This window comes from Drosophila montana, unplaced genomic scaffold (genome assembly GCF_035044405.1).
Source record: "Drosophila montana isolate Dmon_TW-CO22-7 unplaced genomic scaffold, ASM3504440v1 contig_3213_1, whole genome shotgun sequence".
Lineage (NCBI taxonomy): Eukaryota > Metazoa > Arthropoda > Insecta > Diptera > Drosophilidae > Drosophila > Drosophila montana.
Window position 1 is genome coordinate 1,525,147 of NW_026998093.1, and position 18,818 is coordinate 1,543,964.

The window sequence follows — 18,818 nt, forward strand, 5'->3', positions numbered from 1 at the left end:
CTTATCTATTTGCCAGACTCCACTTGCCTGTTATCTGGCGAAACAACAAATGCAACAACAACAACAAACACAACAACCACATAAATTAGTCCAGAATACTCGTAACTGAGCAACAATGACCCAGAAAGATTTACGAGTAGTCAAGTGTAACACTTAATTAAGTGTTGCAAAAAGCGCCGAAGAGCAAGAAAAGTAAATCAATTAATTAGTTGATAGTTTGCCAGCAAAACAAAATAAAACAATAAAGTGGCTAAAACACTAGAAGCTTGTTTTAAGCTGCTAGGATGAATGAACTTTGCTCTGCGACCTCTCGATTGTTTCGTGCCTTCACTCTGTCTTTGAGTTATAGTTATTTACTTAATCCACGGACTTGCAAGAATTCAAGGAATCTCCCTGCTCCATGAGTCCTCAATCCTGATTTACTACTCTTTAGTCGCCCTACTGACAGCCGGAATGTTCTTCAAATTGACCTCCAAAGTGTGCTCTGGCATCGCCTCGTCCTCAAGTTAGAGTCTGCTGCACAATCCTAAGCTGGAGTTTCTCTAGCTTAACTGCTAAAGAGTCCTTGTTTTTTGTTCTTGTTCCAATCCCAGGTTTCCAGAAACTTGAGCTAGAGAGATAGATGACACATTATAGGAATTCTAATACCTATACAGATTGACCCTCATTCTAACAAATGTTTAGTAAATTGTATAATAACCTATAATTAATCCCACCGAATGAATCTAATTATCATCCTGAGCGACCATTTAAGTATTTAGATTTTTACACACTTAAGTCAACGTATATTTTTGTCAGTGTAATGCCCAATTTGTTTGCTTTGGCATTTCCAAAATAATAATAAAAAAACCCGCATATCATGCACAGCTTACTGATTTGTTATTACATACCTCTTGAGCTTGAACTTTGGTTTGGCAATAAACAAAAAACAAAAAAAAAAGAGGAAAATCTGAAATAAGAACTGAGTTCCCCGAATGACACTTCAGTTTAATGAACTCTATATACGCGACAGTCTTTTAGCCAGACAAAAAACTGTCAAACTCAGCAAAAAAAAAAAACACCGCCAAAAGGCAAAAACCCAGCCACAATTAGGCAAAAAAAAACAAAGCCCTAAAAAGGGCACGGCCTCATAAAGTACTTCAGTATGGCCAACGAGTCTACACCAGCTGACATATAATTAAAGGCAAAACAAAATCCAGCAACCGCAAAAGCATTCGTGTTTCGATTGAGTCGGCGCGTTGTTGCGGTCGATTAATTAGAAAGTTCTAAGCGAAAATTGCCCGCCTAAATTAAGCGGTATGTCAAATGCGTATACAGTATTTGGTTTGGCGGTTTATCGGGCTAACGAAGTTTGTTCGCTGCAGTTGCATATGAAGCCTTTAAAATCGCAATTAACAATCGACTTTTGCACAGAAAAAGCCAGCACAGCGGCCAAGTTTAAGTTTACAGCCAGGCAGCGGGGCGTATGCGCAATGTGCGCAGCTTTTGTGCCAGGCAAGAAGCAAAAGAAAGGCGCGTGTTGAAATCGTCTTTCGACGACTTTCAAATACTTTGCGATGTCAACTAAATTGGTATTGATAACAAATGGTATAAAGATACACTCTATATGTTTAAGGACAGATGAATGTGCTTATATCCCCGCCCTTCCTGGCCTAACCGCTGCCTATGTAAATACTTTGGACCAACTAAATACAACTTTTGAGCCCAATGATTGCAGTGTTTATACTTATATATTTGTAGTGTAAACACTTGGTCCAATGGCTTTGGTCTTTTCATTGCCCGTGGCGCCAAATGCTTGTGCTTTGGGTTTGATTTATTTGAATGGCGCGTGGGCCGTAGGCGTTTGAATCAAAGGTCAAGGACGCGCCGGAGAGTCCGGCTACAGTATTCAGGAAATACTGTAGCTAATCAAATGGCATCAAATGCCAAGGGAATCGATTAGATCTCTCGCTATAAATAAAACGCATCACTTTCTTTGTTATTCTTGTTGTTATTGCAAGCGTCTCGCCTGCCGCCAGTCAATCAAACGCAATTAAACATAAACATATCGGCATCGCCACATCGCCCGATCCTCATATATTTGTGTATATATATATTAATGTCAAATGTAATGTCAGCTATTTGCAATGCATCAAGCGGCTGCCAGCTTCAAATGGAAACTCGTCTCACTTTTCGCGCTTCACGTTGTGAATGGCAGGCACTTTGTTTCAAATTAATTTTTATGGCATTATTTCAAGTGATTTACTGCAATACGCAAAAAAAAATGCAAAATTTACAGAAATGTTGATTATTACATGCAGCAAAAGTAAAACACAAAAATTAATGCAAAATGCAATATTTATTTGCAATAAACTGAATGAAGATTTGCTTGCCATATGCACACAGAAGATAATGCGAACTTATCTTGTTTAAATAACTGAGATTTACTCTGAAATATGACGCTTTTTTTAAAAATTAGACTTCTAAATAAATTCTTAAAGTTCCGGGTTCGAGTTCAAGGGACTTCATATTTGCTAAGCTAATATACTCGGGCTAATCAAAAATTAGTTGGATTTACATTCTGTTAGAATATCCTATATTTCAAATCCTTTAGTGCCCAGTTTCTATAACTATATATACGCCAAATTTCCACCCGTAATATAAATTTTTCCATGCCAAATTTAGCTCAATTAGCTGCCCACTAATTCGAAATAGTTCACTATAACAATAAATTGATCAATAATGCTTGAATAATTTGATTTCAATTTAGCATTTTGCTTTGTTTACGCAAATATTTTCGCGCCAACTAACCCTATGTGCTTCCCTCTATCTGAATAGTTCATCTATATATAAACCTTTGTTTATTGGCCCAAAGAATAGAGCAGAAGCATCGAATCAAAGAATTTAACTGGATCAGTTCAAGTGGAAGCATAAAATGCAAATTCCAAGATGCTCAAGCGATTAGCTCATTTCCACATGTTTCTTTTTATTTTATTCTTTTTTTTTTACCCTCAGCAGCATAAACGTGTTGCTGCTGTTGGTAATCTAATCGTAGCTTGGTTATCTTTATCTAAACATTTGCGCAATTAGTGTACACTAGTTGAATGCGTTATGCGCAAAAGATGAAAAAGCAGATGACACAAGGGCCGCACGGTGGGAGAGGGGGGGATGAGAATGTCATGCAATTAGCAGCAATTGCAAATTAATAATCGTGTCTCGTGCGGCACTGCCAAGGACAACAAGGACTCACGCACACACACACACACACACACGCGCACAGAATTAGTCGACACCCACGCAACGTTGACAAACGCGCGGCCCACTTAATAGAAATGAGCCACAGCTAGCAGAATGGGCGTAATGGGGCAGTGGGCGTGGTGGTTGCGTGGGTAGCAACAAAAAAAAAACCCATAACAATTTGCAAGCGCATGAAAAATGTATGTGAAGCAAACTTTAAATTCATTACACACACGCAAAGTCAGCAAAGAGCGAGAGAGCGAGAGAGCCAACGCGCGTGCGGTAGGAGGGAGGGAGACAGCAAATGCTGGTGACAACTTCACATGGACACGGGCCAGGACACCAGCGAGCCAAGTTTGTTTAAACTGCGGCCACTAAGCGACACGAACCACCCAGCTGAGCTTTACGTAATGAGGATAACCAAAATTTTACAGCATAATTCCAAGCAAAATGTTGACCTTGCGCTCTTTTATTAAATTTAAAGGTAATGGAAAGTGTTTCACATATGTAAACTCATGAAACTTTTCATACACGAAACGTGAGGTCTTCGAGGTTTGCATATGTGCTTATTCAGGCTTTTAGATGTGCGTTTGCCATGCATTCAGTTTCAACTGGATGTCTTTATGTAATTTATTTAACTGTGTGCGTGTTAGTAAGTTGACCTGCCTATTTCCGTGCACAGTCACACTTTCAATACCCACACGCACACACACACACACACTCGCACACACTCGCACACCCACGCACACACACACACCTCTTCCTCAAAGGACAGCTCAAGTCTGGCAATCTAAAATAAAACGAAAATTTCGTGCCTCGCTTCTATTTACGCTTTTATCTCTGTGCCCCACTCGGCCGCCCGCTGCCTCTTTGCCCAGCACCCCCTTTGAGCCGAGCCGAGCCGCTTTTTTATACAATTTGTATTTCGCCATTTTCTTCTATTTACTGGCTCTGCTTCTTGCCACTTCTTTGGCCATCATTATATGTGTGCTGCGTGCTAACCTTGGCCCAAAAGCATTAAAAGCGTGCCAAGTGCCAGAACAAATGGTGGAGCACAGTGCTCCAGCCCAACGTCCGAACTGGACACGGACGTCATCATGTACCCCAGAACAGCCCCGTTACGAGCTGGCCCACATTTAAAATTCGACAACTGCCAACCAAAGTGCCGTCCAAATGAAGCTGCTGGCACATCCGAATCCAAGCGAGACTCCAACCGCCTCCTCCGATTTTGTTTTTGTTGTGGCCCGTGTGCAAATTCCTGGCCTCAGCTTCGCATATCGCAGCTCGATGCCATTTCCTGTTGCTTCTTCACGGTGCTGTTGCATTTTTTATGCCATTTCTTATTTCATTTTTGTTTTTATGCTCCCTGCAAAATGTTGCCTGCGTCCCAGCCCTCCACTGCCCCCCACCCCATACACATGCACACACAAGTTTATCATATTGTCTTCTTGTTTTTATTTTGTTTTGGTTTATGCTTAGTTCGTATTGTTTGCTTTCTTATACTCTTTCACTTAGTTGTTTATTAAAAGTTCAACTTGACTTAAATGTCGAGCAGATAAGAGACCTGAGACCATTTGTACTTTTTTTTTTTAGCATGTTGTCCACACTAAACAACAGTGTTATGAAAGAAATGCAATTGGAATATAGAATTTCTATAAGCTGTACTTAACCTCAATGAGTGCGAGATGGTAGATGGTTTAGTTCGTACTTAGTATTAAAGGTTAATAGATAATCTAAGATTTATTAAGTTTTATACGGAAAAGAAAAGCGACTTGAAACTATGTTTCTTTCTTTGATATTGTCAAGACATCCGCAATAGAGTTCCCCTGATGGATTATCAAAAGTTTTACTTAACCTCAAAGACAACATGATGGTTATTAGTTCAAATCTTAGTTAGTATATCGGTTTATAGGCTATCTAAGATTTATATATTTTTTTATGGACAAGAAAAGACAAATATTGTCAAAAAATCCTGGGAAAAGTCTTAATTAACCTCCATCTCAATATCATTTTAAGTAGCTTCAACTTACAATTCCAAATAATACCTACACGAGTTCTAATCGGCTTAAATAATCTTTATTTGATCGAGTTTTAGACAAAAATCACTTTATGGCTTCTGTTATTTATGGACTCATTGGAAAACATAAGTATGATAGGTCCTGCAAGTGTATTTGAAATTCGTTTATTTGAACTTCCCATTTAATTTTTTTGTGCATCTGGCATTCTTGTGATATCCAAAGTTGCGCCAAAATTGCCAACGAATGCTTTTCAGTGTTTTATTTGTGTGTGTTGGTGCTTCGCATGCCTCCAACATTTGTGCAGGGCTTTATTTTCCTGTTTGCCGAGAACAAAACCAAAGAGAAAAAAAAAAGTAAAAACAAGACAAAATATAAAACACACTCGAATGTATTTTTAGTGTGCTGCTAAATATCTAAATATATGCGCGTTGGGGCGAGCACCTGAACGCGCGGAGCCTGGCAAGAAATGTGCCGTCTACTTTTTTATTTATGAGCCACCACAAAAGCGACGGCGGCGGCGACGGCGACGTGTACGCCATTTGGCTACGGTCCGCCCGAATCTTTGCCACAAGCCCTGCTGGAGCGCTGGAGGAGTTGCCGCTGTCGTTGTTGAAGGTCACTTCGAATTTTGGAGCTGTTGTACCCCGGCAACCACCTTCCGGCCGCGTCACTTAAATCGATTTTAACGATTTTGTTTTTGTCTACCTGCGAGCCGCCGCAGCTTTGGACACACTCAGTCGACTTATGAATATGGAATGCATTTGCTTAACCCGGAGCCAAGAGCAGTATGCTCTTGATTGACAAAACTGTGGCAAGGACAACGGCTTATTGAGAAGTGCCCTTTGTAGCCGGCGACGTTAATTGATGAGCCAAGGATTTGGGGCATCCACTTGGCACTTCAATTCAACTGCTGTTGTGTCATCTTTGTCCACAGCTGACAGCTCATTAATAAACGGATTTTTACCTATACCATGAACTGAACGGAAAATTGTGGGCAAACAAGTCGGGACTTCCCTTCGCTGGCCTTTTGTTGACGCGGCTAATCTAGTACATAAATCTACGGTCTTATTAAGTCCACTTCAAGGCAATCAAAAGCACGAATCAAGCAGCCACTCGGCAGGGAGGCGGAGTAAGTGTGTCTTGGGTGCGGGCTTGGGCTTGGGCAGGCGGTGTGTTTGTCAAGTGGTCGGTCACACAAAAAGGGTAGCACATTTCGCACTTTTAATTAGAGCGGATTCGCTAGTTGCTTTCAGGCTGAGAAAATGCCAACTTGAGAAGCACGTGAATTTTGCAAAACTTGTGTGGAAATCAAGTGATAAATTCTAAGCTTATAGGAGCTCAAATTTAGACTAAAGTGGGATCCAAATATAAATACTTGCATATTCACTCAAACATTTTGAAAGTGTGAAAATCAAGCTTCAATTTCTGGGCTAATAAGGGCTCGAAATAAGACTAAAGTTAAGTAAAGAGTTTAATGTTTGAATACTTGTATATTTACTTAAACACTTTGAAAGAACGTGAACTAACATATTTTAAAACTTTTTTTAACTTTGTATTATTCGATATATTTGCAGCAAGAATGTAATGAATCTTTCTATTTAGAATTTCTCAAAAATTTATGTCAAGTCCTTTGCGTTAAATATGAAAAGCGTGTACTATGGTAAAATAAGTAAAAAATTACACAAATTTGCCTTAAGATATTCAGACACGCATCCTCAATTATTCTAACAATAATATAATTTAAAAAAATGCGTATAATTTGGCAAATTAAGTAGAACATTTTACATTATTTTCGCAAGTTAATAACTGACAATAAATTATTTTTTTCCACCTTTTATTTAATTAGATGGCACGTGGTGTGGGGTTTAATTTATTCAAATCGAAAATGAAAACAATTTTGTTTTAATATATTTAAAATATGTTAAACATAAAAATGCCTAATGATATATTAGGCATAATATCTGGCACATGTACAACTTTTAGCATATATTAATTTAGTTAATTATCAAATCCCTTGCATATATGCGTGTTTTATAGTTGTTGAATTTTGAATATTCTAACTAATTTTTTTATGCTCCAACTATGTAATTACCAGTGGAATTTTTAGTTAATAAATCACTTTAGTTATGCGACAGTTTTATATTTTATTTTATGTTTGAACTGAGGTTCTGTTTATGGCATTTTATTATACAACATTTAGTTAGTTGTTTTTACCGTGCTAAAGTAATTAACTTTTTGCATAATTGACACTTACCTTTGGGATTTCCAATTCTCTAAATCAACAGCTATATTTTCAAAACAGTCAACAGCAAAACAGTTGAGTGCTGTTCTTTATTTTTGTTGTTGGCACTACACAAAACAATTTTCGATTTCTATTTTGCCGGCAATTGGCAAATTGGCAACAGACTGCGGCTGAAATGGAGCCAACACACAATTCTCAATTCTCGGGCACACGGCAAATATTGAAACTTGATATTTATTTTGGCCAAATGCACAGATTTAGCCAATTAGCGTTGACTGGGCGCGAATTAGTGAATTAGCCACACAAGACACCAATTCGTGTTAAACAGTGCGGGGAGGCGGGGTAGGCTGGTTGGCCAACACAGAGGCGCCGATAATTTCACCTGCAGTCGTGAAATGCACTTGTCATGCGTTTCGTCAGTTGAATTTGTCGTTTTTAACGGATATTTTGAGTTTCGATATAATTCTGGTTGGCTCGTTGGCCGCGCGCACGTTCGGCCACAGCGACTGTAAAATTGCGACTGTTCGCCCAGCAAACGTAAACGCAAACGCAAAGCCAACCAGAAATTTGAGCCAACAGCGGCATGTCGGCGTTCAAATACTCTACCATTGCGAGCAAGGTAATATGTATATTTATAAATATTAAATGCATAAATGATATTAGTTTTATTTTTGGAAGACATTTAGCGGTTGTCTTGTGCGCCAAACATTCTTTAGATAATTGTATATATTTTTATTTATGTAAGTTATCGTGGCCAGAACTTGGTTTTTGCTCTACCAAAGGGATATATAACGACATAGGATATCATCCGACCAGCTATGATTAATCTTTTATAATGGAAATTTATTATAACCAAAAGTCAATTTCTTATAAGGCATCAGATAGGGTATCAATACAGTTTGTTGCTGCCTAATCAAGAATATACGTTGAAAATGAGCACATACAGATGTTGTTTTCCAATGTGTTACATATTTCGTCACAATGTCTTAATACCTATGGCAAGGGCATAAAAAGCAAAAGCCGAGCAAAGCCAGCCGGCTTCAATGTCGACGTCAGCAGCACTGTTGTTGATGCTGTGCTCTCTCGTTCTCGCTCACATTCGCGCTCTCCCGCTCTGTACGGCTGTACGTGTGCCTGTGTGCGTATGTGTGTGTTTGTTTTTGACTTCAAATTTGCCGGCTCCATGTTTATCAACATGTTGCAGCGCTTTTTTTCCCTCATGTCTTTGGCGCGCGCTTTCAAACAAAGTTGCAGGGCTTAAAACGGAACAATCCATTTTTGTGTTATTTTTTTTTGTTTTGTATCAATTTTCGTTTAGTGTTTTAATTGGGGCTGCGTGATTTATAATTTATAGAGTTTATTTGTTTTTATTTTAGTTGCGTCGGCTGCTTATTTATAAACACATTAAAATTTATAGTGGCCGACCCATTTGTGGCCGATTTTTGCATGAGATCAGCATCGAGTTATTTATGAGCTTGCATAGGCAACGTTGTCGTGCTGCTTGTTCTAATTTATGCTTAAAACAACAAACACTTTTCAAATTAGCCGTTTCAGGGCCACAAATGTTTCCAGTCACTTTCACCAGCAACACAGCAACACTTGCACAGCAACAATGTTGCTAAGCCAATTGGATTGTTTACATGCATTAGTCAATTGGGCTAATAAAGTTTTCCAGCTCAGTTTATACGTAGAAAATGATGCAATAGTCTCCCGCTGTAAATTTTGTGTATTTATAAACATTTGCGAATACATCGCGTTGTCTGTGAATGCGTTTCCCATTAACTAAATAGCGAATCACCTGTAACTTTATCAGGGAATTTTTTGTTATCTTGTCAAGTTTGAGCATTCTCAATTTTAAAGAATCATATTTCATCCGTCAACATAGTAAAGCTCAAATATAAACTACCGTTACTTTTTATTTTTCACAAACTTTGCTTCAAGTTCAGCTCAACTAATTGCAGCATTTTGCAAAGTTTCTCACTAAACAATGTAAACAAAAGCTTTAACAACTTTGGCAACTTGTTGCTGAAGTGAACCAGAGTTGAACAGCGCGAGAACTTTTTTACGGGCTTAAGGCACAGTAGGCACTGCCACCAGATAAACAAACAATAAATGAACATAGATAAAACAAGTATTTTTCATAATATAAACGTATTTTTAACTATTGCCTTTCTATGCGATTCTCATGAATTCAAGTAAGACTCACAAACTTTCATGCTTTCATTTTAGGTATAATACTAACCAGGTTTGTGAGCAATCCATCTACAGTGTTGGCAAAATCATGTTTATGCTAATTTGTTGGTAAGTACAAAGTTGAACATATATATACATATAAATTATAATTTATCTTAAGGAAATTCAGTACTGGGCACGGGTTATACTCTAAAAATAAATTCACAGCTTGAAAATTTCTCAATTTCTTTCATAAACAAAGCGTATAAGACAATTAAATAATTTCGATTGCTTGCTTGAGCCTGACCCATTTAGCTTTATTGACAGAGACATTGAAGTGGATGATGTACGGACAAATGTATAAGTGGAAAGACTGGACATTTGAGCTCTGCGACTGTTGAGACAGTTTATTGTTTAATTTGCTGCATTTTGAGGCGATAAAGAAAAAGCGACGCCACATGTAATGTTTACATTGTTTTGTTTTCGGGGACAAAAATGGCAATAATGTTGCTCGCATTTATGTTGCTAATGACAAAGGCCTATTGAAAATATATGAATTTTTGTACGAAAATGTAAAGCGAACTTTATTATTAAGTGGCCAATTGATGGCTCACATGCGCGCAGACAACCAGCCGAGTAATTGAAAGTAAACAGTTTTTTAATCGAGCAAATTAGGAATGCAAAATAAAAATTCCAACTGAGAGATTAAATTATGAAACAGTTAAGAGGCCAAATTCTAGCGAACAATAATCGAAACAATGATGCATGGATTTTCACTGAAGCTACTTTTTCTTCGAAATTCGGATGTACAATTCCAGATTTATGTATTCCATAGAAAGCCTAGTTTCTAAGATCCTAATATGTAGATCGTGGAAACGGCAATCTTTGTGAGCTGTTGATAATTTGCAATAAACGTGATCTGCGAATGCAATGAGCGTCTATTTTTTAAATATTAAGTTCGATCAGAGAGAGAGACGAACATGTGATCAGAGATCAAAACCTTATTTAACCCGTTGTTTCATGGCCGTAACAAGAGTTAGAGGAGCATTCGCATTTGAAAAGCGGAATTATTCCCCTACTCCCAATATAGTAATACTTTAATTGAGTTGGTTACTTACTTTATTAAATTTATATCGTAAGCATAAATCTGTGTTCGCAAGCTGTGAGTGTATGGATAACCTCTGTGTACGTTGTAAGCTCGGGTAAAGATCTCTATTTTAATCAATCTCCATGTTATGGCTGAGTGAAGGCGTTCAGGTCAGCTTTTAGGAACTGACTCGACTAGCTTTCGTTATGTACAAATGCATGTACACACCTTGTTGCTGGGACATTGCTGGGCTGTGGTCCGCAGAATGCGTCGATTTGAGGCAACTTTCTTCTCCTTGGTGCCACCATTGTTACAACAGCCTTTCGACTCTCAATCTTTGATAAGATTAAGAGCAGCTTTTGCCGTCACTTAGAATCTAATGTCAAAGCCGCGAGAGTAAAAGGCGAGGATTGTCACTTTCTAGGTGCATTAAGCCATTTTGTGTTTCCTTTCAAAAATTGAATCTCTGCTATCCGATATGCAATTATGCAGTGTAGTGTTGAGTAATACATCGTAGGCCAGTGTAAAAGTCTACGAATCTGGACAAATGAAAGATTCGAATTTGCGGCAATCTGTGGGCATAGTTTTTATCAATCTGTTGCAAATCAGGCTCAACTAGCAGCGACTCACCCTTGGCCAGGTTCTTGTACAATTATCCTTTAAACGCCATCAAAATGTCCTTTCCAATCGCTCTTTATATGGCCTAACATTGAATTACTCAATCTCTACAGCTGTTTCGCACTGAAGATCCTCGAGGCTTCAATCCTGATGGCAACTCGTCTTGGATTTGCCTCTGCAATGGTGCCAGTTATGGCATGCATGCTATTCCATAAACTACAATAACAACAGATCAAAAGTTTAGTCTTTTCTATTAGGTGGTAGCATTAGTTTTCTGGGTAGAAGGTGAGTTTTCCACCTTTTAGATGCCAGTTTTAATCGCGTGCCTAAAATGTAATAAATGAAAGGATTAGTTTTTGCGGAAATAATATAATGAAAAATGCTGCTTGCCTTTTATATGAAATCGAGACTTCGTTTTAAATAAATTTTGTGTTCGTCTTAGTGTTTTGTTTTGGACTGAATATATTACAAGTTATTGTAACTTACATACACAGGGAATTTAGCAAGGCCTACTTGTAAAAGTTTTGTGTTGCCCAAATGAACGTAAGAACATGAGCCAAACTTTCCTGGCAATATTTTGGCCCAATACTAATCAGCCACCATCTATCCGAATCATCCTGAATAATACCGAATCCGCAAACTCGGCGCCTAGAAGGACTCGCCAGCCAGGCAATTCGTATAAACGATGTGAATACATCGTGGCATTGATTTCCTGATGTGAAAAATCGATGTTCGCTTCGTCACAAACTAGATACAAGGCGCTTGAATGATTGGCTATGCTAAATATAAATATGACAACAATAAAAGTCAAGTCGACGTCATCATAATCAAGCGCATACACAGAAATAGAACCTAAAACCGGTGGCCAGATGACGACAAGTGGTCAATCCACCAGTTGCCCGCGCGGGGGAGGCGGACCGCATAGAACACCATCTGGGGCGTGGGCCGACACCAGGCGCTGGCATTGGACCAATGGCGCCTACTTTTGAATAAACAACAGCATTACACGATGTTCTAATATATTCAACATTTGTTCAACCGAAAACCGAAACGAGCAGAACAAATTACAATTTGATAGTTTTTTAGTTTGCCAGTTTCTTAGAGTCTGCTACTGTGCCGTTCCGTGCCGAGGCCGAGCATTTTGGTGTGTTCTTTTCTATCATGGAGACGATGATGATGATGGCATTGATTTGTATGAGACGAGTGCCAACCAAAGGGCTGGCCAATTAATGTCTAGCATCAGTTTACAGATTGTTTCTTTGGCACCCTGCTCTTGAACTTGCGCAACTCTCGCGTGTGCTCGGCTGTCTAATTTATTACAATCTAAATATATTGTGGGCCTACCCCACACGTTTTTATTCATTTCTCATTCATTAGCGCTAAACAAAAGGTCAACTGTCTAACCATATATGCAGCGAGCACATGGCACATAAATACCATAATTCAAATGTTACCCTGTAATCAATCGGACACAAGAAATAATGCAGTAAAGTTTGCATTTCAGAAGTTCATCCCAATTTCCGTATTCATTCAAGACTTGAATATATAGTCGTGAGCAATAGACTTTGTAATCTTTTATGCCCTTAAGCTATGCCAATTTTAGTTCAATTGTATTATGATGCCCAAGTCTGTGTGTGTGTGGGTGTATGCCTGTATGTGTGTGCCAGATGTGCCAAAAGTTTTCAATTTTTTCGCACATTCCAGAAGCGAGCAACAACCACATGTGGATTTATGCGCAACTACATATGTGGGGCTCTGCTCCAGTAAGAAACAATCTTTTCCGCCAATAAGCACACCGCACCCCTCGAAACTGGGCTAAATTAAGTGCTAAATTTGCTTTGTACAGCAGCCAAAAAAAAAAAAAACAAAAGAATGAAAAGAAAATAGAATTAAACAAATAGACGAAAAACTAACATAACATGCCGAATGCCTGCATTATAAATAAACCAAGTGTTGTATGCATGCTGGCATCAAATTTAATGGGATACGCAAACTTGCACTTGTTGATGCACTACAGACAGTAGTACATGCCTATATGTGCCCCACACCCACGACTGGCCGCAAGCCGCAATAAACTGGCTAACACACATGTCCCGGCAGCCGATCCGATCTCCGGCTTGCTCCATTTCCCGGCACTGTGTGCATGCCGAATTGGCCAAAATGCGTGCCAGTCATAAATTCGCATATAAAATATGGTTTAACTATGTTCTGGAACATGTGTATTTTCCTAGCCGAAGGTCACGAATTGCATGCAGCATTCGTATTTGTGGTCCCAGTGATTCAGTGCCTCGGAAAAATAGTATATACAAGACGCCTGTGAGTAATACAACTTTACGGCCATGCAAATGAGCAATGAAAATCCAAGACGACGTATGATTAATGCCGTAAACAAGTGAACCGTGTGGAGAACATGTTGGCAATTATGCTAAAAGGAAAAGCTATAACAAAAATTGGCATATTTTATAATAAATTTCAATTAAAATTATATTTGATAAAAGATGCTAGATAAAAAAATGAAGAAATATTCCAAGTTTCACTGGGAACACACACACACACGCACACACACACGCACACAGCTCTGGAGTTGCAGACGACGCGTCTAAACGTCACTTAATTGGTTTTCGTTGTTATGCGGCGATTGGCGCTAATTGAAGGCAACTTGTCGAGCGACTAACTGGCCACAGTAGAGACTCAGCAAACCAACTGCTGAAAATCCACTGCAAATGCCGGTGGCAGTAAACAAACTTTGTCATTCGCTACGACTCGCTGTGAAGCGTGGCGCTTTCAAGGCCTCTGCAAAAAAAAATTATGCGTTCAACACTGACGGAGAGGGGAAGGGAGACGTGCGCATTGGGGGCAGTATATCATGGTAGGGGGAAGCCTTGGTGTCTGCCTCTGTCGGTGGGCTCCATTGCACTAATTGGTTTTCAATATCTTTATGGCATTCACTTATGTGTTGCTAGAGGCCTTAAAAACTTTTCAAAAATATTGCATCAACCTGTGAAAAACGGCTCACTAAACGGTTTAGTGTTATTAAACCAATCGGTTGCTAGAATGACCAAAAAGAATTTACAATTCAAATAGTTTGAGCAAAAACTAAAAAATACTTAATGAACAGTGCCGAATTTTTTTTCGTATCAAATGAAGACATCAAATTTAATTGTCACTTAACATTGGGTTCTCAAGTTCAATTAGACGGCATTATTTGAGCGAAAAGATTAAAAACGCATTTAACTATTAATCAAAGAGAGAGAGAGGGAGAGAGAGAGAGAGGGGGGCATAGATTAAGAACATTTAACAAATTAAAGAACAAAAATTTGGTTCAGTTTGTCATCAGAAGAAGTAGATTAAAATGAACTGGATAAGTCAAAGAGAGGGAGAGAGAGAGAGAGAGAGAGAGTGGTATAGATTCGGAAACATTTACCAAATTAAAGGAAATGCTATTGAGTTGAGCCAGCGAACCGTTTCCTATGGTTCAATTTGTCATATAAAGAACTAAATTCAAATGAACTAGCTCAATGCAGGTTCAAATCCCGCTGATAAGTAATGTATATGTAAGCGTCATGTTATTACCTGTGCTTATGGAGAAATTCGCTGAGAATCGAGTCTATAAATTTACCGTATAAATAAATAATGAATAATAATCATTTCTGTGAATGATGCATGAAATTTCGCACAGAGTTTGTCACAGCAAATATCAATGGAATTCGAATTTACATCCTCTGAGTAAGAATTTATCTGGTATGACTCAATTGTTGCAACAATCGCACCTGTAACAAACAAGTATGCGTAAATATGACTCACCTTGGGAGAGACGCATTAATTATGTACTCGCTATATAACTGAATTCCCATTTAAATAATATAACTTTCGTTAGCTACGCCAATTAATCAATTATTTTGTTAATTAGCAAATATGTAGTGTGCATCGAAAGTAGCTGGCATATATGCACAGATTCGTGTATGGCCAGGTAAGCAAATGGAAATTGGCAGCAAACTGGCCATAGCACGTATACGCCACATTGGACAGGCCACCCCGCGTGCCCGGTCGAGCGAGTCGAGTGCAGCGAGTGAAATTCAATTTGTCAACCAGAAAGCGAAAATTAGCTGCACTTTGCACAAAATAATTGCGTTTTGCTGTTGCGCCTTTTGGCGGCTTAAAAACATTTGTGCAAAACGCATTAAAGATGCAAACGAAGTCTCAGCCGCAGCCACGGAATCGTGTCAATGACACATTGTCCAAAAGGCAACAATAACGGCAATAAAAACCACAATTGCACCACCAAAACCACTGCCAACCATCAACCGTCAACAGCAACCAAGCTGTCACAAGCCGCATTGCAATCGTGGCCAAAACGGAATCATAGCTGCGCGCCTAGACTCTTCCCTCTTCGGGCAGTGGGCCACCTTTCGCTTTGCCTGCCCGCTATGCCCCTCTCCCCGGGCACCTTAACAAATGCAATGCCATTGCCATTTGGCTAAATGACTTGCCAATTCTTATGAATATTTAATTTTATGCTCATGCTCATGTTTGCTTTATGGAAATCGGAGATTTTGCCCAAAAATGAAAATGAAAATTTCATGTAAAAGTCGAAATGACGACGAGTCGCACAGTGGGACGAGTTATACTAAATAAATAGGTGAAAGTCTCCAAAATGAAACTTTAATGATCAGAATACGTAAATAATTTTGTAATTGTTCATTATATTTGTATCATTTGATACAAATTTTTAAACATTTTCGAATTGCAAAAACAAGTTATTCGCATTCTCCTTCCCACGGTGCGAAGTGTTTATTTGGACATGTGAAACACATATTTTTGCTGCTTGCACTTTGGACTTTGCTGCTGTTATGCAAATATTTAAAAGGTTGAAATTGGAGAGACAGCATTTTATGCAGCCGGGAACAGCTCTGGGAAGCATTGACATGAGAGAGTCCAATAAAAAGCGTATAAAAACTACAGCAAAGTTCAATTGTATCAATTTGGGCGGCAGCATTTTTGTGCGAAAATAAATTAAAAGCGCGCAGGCCGCCGATTTGGACTTGCTGGCCAGGGCGGGGCAGAGTGGGCCAGGGCAACACTCTGCTGCAGGCGACCAGTTGCGGCCAGCTGGTAGAGCTCATCAATCATAACCATCAATCAGACGTGAAGAACAGCCAGAAAGAAAGAGAGAGAGAAGCACAAAAGAAAACCCACCGATGTAGGCAACTTTGAAGTTGGCGGCGCACGCCATAAAGTCCAAAACGTGGATGAGCGATTTTGTGGTCCATTTCAATTACGAGCCAACAGATATATGCGCTATATGTCTATGGGAACCTCGTAAGATCTAATAGAATGAAAAAAAGCTTGCTAAAATATTTCAGCTAATAGTATTCATAGCATTTTTCAGTGCGGCCAGACCAATGTAAAATCCTTGCTCCCACGATAATTTACTCAGATCGTTTACACAAATTGCGATGATCTCATGCCACTTGGACATTCTCAATTGTTTGAGATGTTTTCTACACATTTCGGATTATTTGCATTGATTTTATTGCACCATATTTTGCGCAAATGAACAAAACAAATTAACAAGTGCAAAAATGTATCATCAATTTCAATGCGCTTCTTAGGAAGTGGCCTGGTGCCAAGGGAATGCAAATACAAACAAAAATATGCGGAAATGAAACAACGCCAAAATATTTGATGGTGCTCATAAAGAACCCTATTTCAATTCTTTCTTTTGAAATGCAGTTTTTTTTTTTAAGTTTTTATAAGAATTAATTAAACTGTTGACATGCCAATTCCGCTCACCATTTCGATTGTTGCTCATTTTTTAAAAGTTTAATTTTTTATAATAATTAATTAAACTGTTGACATGCGAATTTCCCCATTGCTCGTGTGTTCTCCTCTAGTTAAGACTTGTGTAACTGGAAAAATACCTTTCTTGGAGATATATTTTTAAGTTTCTTTAAGAATTTGAAGCTCAATTTGCAAGCCCAATTGATTGCATCGAATTTCAAATCAATGTTTTTGAAATTTCGATTTTTAGCTGCCAACCCTTTAACAATAATTTAACCTCACTATTAGCATTTTTTTTAAGACAATAAGTAAATTTAGTTAGGTTTTATTAAAATTAACACGAATAGAAGGTTTTCAGTGAAACCTACTATTATATTATTTTTTAGTAAGCATATGAGCCCCGAAGAGTTCTTAAAAACTTTGGAGGTTCTCTGCGGATGGCCCTTCCATAATTCCCAGAATTTTAGAGGCAACCCAATTGCATTCTGGGCCACAGCGAGTTCTGCGTCATCCGCTTACCACGCGAACAATTGGCACGCCCCCATTTTATTTGTCTGCTCGCTGTCTGTTACCTCATTAATTAAAGCATTGTGAGCTGGTGTGTGTGTATTTGATTCTATATGCATTGCTGTGTGTGCAATTATGTGCTCATACGCTATTTTTAAGTGTTTACGGTGAAAGGTCTTTGGCAGTGTGTCGCTCAATTGCCGGCAAATAAACAAATCGAAAGTGAGAAAGTGAGAAAATGAGAAAGCGGGAGAGAGGATAAAAATATAAAATATGTCGTGCGACTGCCTGTTAAGTTTGCTCAGAATTGAAAATCAAGGTGGGAATTACAGTTTTCATTTTTACCTGGATTTCTAGCTGGTTCGAGGTCGGGGTCTTTTGTAGAAATGGAAAAAAAACGACCAAGGGGGCGGAGCAGGAGGAGTGGTGACTTGATTTTTTTATATGTTTGTATGCATGTATTTAAGGATATATGTAGGTATGTATGTAAGTATGTATGCATGTATGTATGTATGTATGGTTTGTGTATGTATGTGTGCATGTAAGTTGTCTTCTATACCAAAAGCAGGCTAATTTGGCTTGTTATGTGGCAAATTTAAATAAGCTAACGTATTTATTAAAGCTGCCCTCCTCCTCGATTCTCAAAAATGTAAGTAAGGCTTGCATGCTGCACCCTTAAAATAGGCGCAAGCGGCTTCGACGCTGGAAACTGTGGAGTATGTATGTATGTATGTATGTATGTATATATGTATGTATGTATGTATGTATGTATGTATGTATGTATGTATGTATGTATGTATGTATGTATGTATGTATGTATGTATGTATGTATGTATGTATGTATGTATGTATGTATGTATGTATGTATGTATGTATGTATGTAAGTATGAATGTTTGTATGTATGTATGTATGTATGTATGTATGTATGTATGTATGTATGTATGTATGTATGTATGCATATACATATGAATGTATGTATATATGTATGTATGTATGTATGTATGTATGTATGTATGTATGTATTTATTTATGTATGTATGTGTGTATGTATGTATGTTTGTATGTATGTATGTATTTATGTATGTACATATGTGTGTATGTATGTATGTATGTATGTATGTATGTACTTATGTATGCATGTGCGTATGTATGGATATATGTTTGTAAGTATGTATG

At 38.4% G+C, this 18,818-nt stretch overlaps 2 protein-coding genes and 1 long non-coding RNA gene across 6 annotated transcripts in view; 1 reads left to right on the plus strand and 2 right to left on the minus strand.

Moving 5' to 3' along the window:
* Positions 1-7,994, minus strand: part of rgn (regeneration) — a 53,155-nt gene extending 45,161 nt beyond the window's left edge. For 2 of the 3 annotated variants that reach the window (XM_064688546.1, XM_064688544.1), the window contains exon 1: positions 7,489-7,994. The gene's annotated coding sequence lies outside the window, so the exon portion shown is untranslated. The remainder of the gene's footprint in view (positions 1-7,488) is intronic. The other variant, XM_064688547.1, reaches the window with a different exon arrangement.
* Positions 1-18,818, plus strand: part of LOC135432751 (uncharacterized) — a 61,752-nt gene that overhangs the window by 36,088 nt on the left and 6,846 nt on the right. The window contains exon 2 of the mRNA XM_064688556.1: positions 9,706-9,777. The gene's annotated coding sequence lies outside the window, so the exon portion shown is untranslated. The remainder of the gene's footprint in view (positions 1-9,705; positions 9,778-18,818) is intronic.
* On the minus strand, positions 10,745-11,882 carry LOC135432754 (uncharacterized). Of its 2 annotated transcripts, none has more exons than XR_010436955.1 (3): positions 11,744-11,882; positions 11,366-11,679; positions 10,745-11,274 (listed from the first exon to the last, which is right to left on the minus strand). It is a non-coding gene; the product is annotated as an uncharacterized LOC135432754 (long non-coding RNA). The 2 variants fall into 2 exon arrangements; XR_010436954.1 differs by having other exon boundaries at positions 10,745-11,307; positions 11,744-11,880.